Source organism: Spodoptera frugiperda, chromosome 4, assembly GCF_023101765.2.
Source record: "Spodoptera frugiperda isolate SF20-4 chromosome 4, AGI-APGP_CSIRO_Sfru_2.0, whole genome shotgun sequence".
Lineage (NCBI taxonomy): Eukaryota > Metazoa > Arthropoda > Insecta > Lepidoptera > Noctuidae > Spodoptera > Spodoptera frugiperda.
In genome coordinates, this window is record NC_064215.1 from 7,559,702 (window position 1) to 7,563,686 (window position 3,985).

General features: G+C 32.3%; 1 non-coding gene across 1 annotated transcript; it reads left to right on the forward strand.

Moving 5' to 3' along the window:
* The first annotated feature begins 1,181 nt into the window (after positions 1-1,181).
* Positions 1,182-1,254, forward strand: Trnat-ugu (transfer RNA threonine (anticodon UGU)). The gene has a single exon. It is a non-coding gene; the product is annotated as a tRNA-Thr (tRNA).
* The last annotated feature ends 2,731 nt before the right edge of the window (positions 1,255-3,985 follow it).

A 3,985-nucleotide genomic window follows, 5' to 3' on the forward strand; every position in this document is an offset into this window, starting at 1 on the left:
GGTAAAGATCGAAGAAACGATAGTAAAATTTTTGTATGAAGGAAAGAACTGTTATAAGGTCTGTACGATGAGAAAGAAAACATAAGTACATAATTACCAGAAGAATAGAAAAGATGGAAATGGCTACGATAGATCGAGGTACAAACCAATAGGAATGGTATAATATTGCCACATAATGTCTGTCATTGGATCATCACGTCGTTTAGAGAAAAGTATAAGTAAGAATTAACAATATTAAGTAATAAATGATTGAAAATAGGTTACAAGATAAATATACGTCAATCTCTAAAATAACTAGATGAAGCCGGCATTTCCTATCAGACTACTCTAAGAAGAAATGCCGAAACAAACTCAACAAACTCAGAGGATTCTCACTAGGAAACTCACTATTAACAGATGTTTCAAAAATAATCTAATAATAATCATCACCTTTAATCTAATATAGGCGTGAATGGTAAAACATAACCCACAAACAGAACAAAACAAGACAGATTCTAATCATTGAATTAAAACTAATGAGATAACACATCTATTCATTATCTACGTAACAGATCTTTGCAAGTACACAATAACTAGTTCTCTAATTAATTTGTTAATTAAGTACCTAATAATTAATTGTAAAACAAGTCTTTAAAGTATTATACTTTAGTAGACAGTGTCTATACTCCTTGCTATGCCATTTACTACTAATTGCATAAGCTTATGTTAAATATGAAGCCTGCTTGTTAACCCTGACTATTTACTTAATTTTCATGTAAATGGCATATAGGCTATAGTTAGTATAGTCTGATTTGCAATAATGATTATTCAACGATTGAATAATAAAATAAGTCCAAAATGCGTAAGAGTTGAAGATCGATACGATTCAAATGTCAAAGTGACGTCATTAAATATCGACTAATTGCGATCGAAATCGATTTTGACGTATAACACGTATCAATAAAATGCTAATGCCCATCAAAAAACCACTTAATAAAATAAAATTATTGTGAATGAGTTTTTTTTTACTAGAACTAATATTATCTTTAATTCTGTATATGCCTTTTGTTTTTAAGTGCTCTGAATGATCTGATAGTCTGTTGTTATCAGAAAGCATTAGTAATATTCATTGTAATGGCATTGTGTATAGTGCTGTATCCGTCTGATTGTAACCGAACGCAAATTACAAGTGCCTTTTCGTAGCCTCCATAGCTCAGGGGTTAGAGCACTGGTCTTGTAAACCAGGGGTCGAGAGTTCAAATCTCTCTGGGGGCATTTTTATATTTGCCAAAAATTCAATATTTATATTTAATAAATTCATTATCACGTAATTATGGTAATAGTTACATTTTATTAGGCAAATTAGTTTGTATGCTGTAAAGAAAGATGATAAATATTTAAATTGCTATAATTTATTGGTGTAGAAATCAATAAATTGACTAATTCTATTTATAAAAATATTAGCATACTACATTATCGAAACAGAGATAAAGAAAAAAAATCTTTATTTATTTTGTAAACATAAGTAAAATATTTGAAGAAAAATAGCAAAAGGATGGAGGAGGTTCCGGACCGAGTAAGCCCCATTTAGTTAGGAATGGATTCCCTCTCAATATTCTCTTTGCTCTGAGCAACGCTACGGGTGCGGCCGCGCGCAGGTCTCCTCCCCTACGCAGCCGACCCGGCCTACACCTACCACGGTGGGACGCTTTCCGCCCTATCTCCGGGGACTTTCCACAGGGTAAAATGAGTTACAAGAACTCTGTTTGTAACCCCGATGACTGAACTGGTCGGAACCCTCAGTGACTTATACGAAATAGATCGTCAGTAATATCTCGAAAGAAAACTCTAATAGCGCGATGTAGAACTTTTATTTTTTGTATTTTATTTAGGCATTTTATCAAAAGATTAGTTAAAACAAAATTTTCCTTAGTATGTGAATATTAGAAAAAATATATACTTCTGTATATAAAACTCAATGTACACAAGTTAAATGTAAAAATATATGTAACGACAACATTTTTGTCTGACAGCGCCATCTAGTTACGATAGGCGGAATTATATTACAAAAGTTTGGTAAAAAAAGAATCCCAACCCAAAGTGCGTGATCTATTTTAATACCACGAGACAGTTAACATTCAGATGAGTATATATAAATGTGTTCAGAATACACCTTTGTCACATTTAATAAGGCTTCAGAAAGAATAAAGCCTTTGTTTAAGCTGGTAGGTAACTCGTTAACTTTTACTTTAAATAAAAAATGACCATATTTCTCCGGCAAAGGAATCTTTATAGTCATGCGTTGACCGTAAAATCCAAGTTTGCTGTAAAGGTATAGACTACAGTGTTTTGTATAGTTTGTTTGTTACATCCGTGATTCGTAATGAGGGATTTGAGTGTTGCCGTTACATTTTGAAGCTTACGTAGCGTGAGTAAGGTGTGTATTTGGTTGTGTTTGTTGAGATGCGCAGACGCAGGTGTGCGGCCGCCTGGTCGTCGCCGTGGCTACTGCTCTCGGATATGGTATTCATTTATTAATTTGCTTGCGTTGACCGACGCGCCAATACATTTAGTTTAGACAGCCATTGTAATATCTGGTAGGTAATGGTTTTTTACTACTTGTAATAATTGGGGTTTGGTAATTATCTTTTAAGATGATTGAAAACTATCATTTTTTGTTTATAATATTTTTTTAACTAATTTATTAAGTTCTAAACACTATATAAAAAACGTTAGGAAATAAATTGGGGCTTATATACAAAAATGCATGTTTCGTAGAATAATGAATTCATGGTAATTAATTATATTATCATAATTTGATTATGTCTATAACATACCTATGCAAAATATCTCTATCGCTATACAAAATCTAAGCTTTCTCATATTATGTAAATAAATGCGGCCAAATATGCGAGTCACAGTATTTGCTCACATTTTTATTACAGGCGCTTGGACACCATGCTGTACTCTGTAACACAAATAAAAAAATAGTGTAGAACGTTTATAACAGAATTTATTTAACCTTGATTTAAAAACAACCCTTAAAATATAATTATAATCATTGTAATTTGAATACCAATCTAAATAAAAAAATAAAAAAAATAAGTATCGCATAAAATAACACAATACGATGACTCATCGAATAAACTTTCAAATATCGAATACAATAAAATACCAACATTAATTACCAAACAAATAAAAAATCTAACAAAAGTTATAAAAGACAAGAACATAAAAGATTGGAATTTCGAACAGGCATTCGATATTTAATTTGCAATATAAATAAAGCCGTCGATAGGAGAGCGTTTTGTCTTAGTAAATAGTGGATAAGGCCGGGTGCACATAAATCATGGGTGAATTAATGCAGGCTAGCTGCATTCCAGCGCCGGCCGGCCAGTCGCGGTCCCCGGCGGTAGTGTTGCCAATTATTGCAATACTTAATTCGGGATTTGAATTTATATTTCAATAAAGCTGTTATAAATATTTGACGTTATGATGCAATTATTAATTATTGAATAATCTAGCTTAAATTAGTAGAGAAGTGCAGGTTTCGTATTTTAATAAATGTTCTGAAAGCTTTGTGCTACTATCTCCTAAAGTTCAAATATTGAAACAAACTACTATGTGTGTTACGATACAAATAATAATGTGTACTTAAAAATACAAATAATAAATAAACAATGCAGATCTGAGTACAAGACACTCTATGTAATTATCTCGAAAGGGTATTATAAACAATCCATTATAGACATATATGTCAAAAAGACTATACAATTTTACTTATAAACAATTCATATGTACCTATTAACTTAATAATTAAAATCAGGACAGTCCATACAAGTCCGTGAACTAACAAACAGTATGGTGCCACCTAACGCGGAACTTGAAGCCTCTAGCGAAGAATTCCAAACGTTGTTTCTGCACAAACCAGTCACTGCGGAAAAACCCAAACACTCGTCCTCGACTGCCGAAACTCACCAAAATAATAGTGGCGCCAAACTGTTAT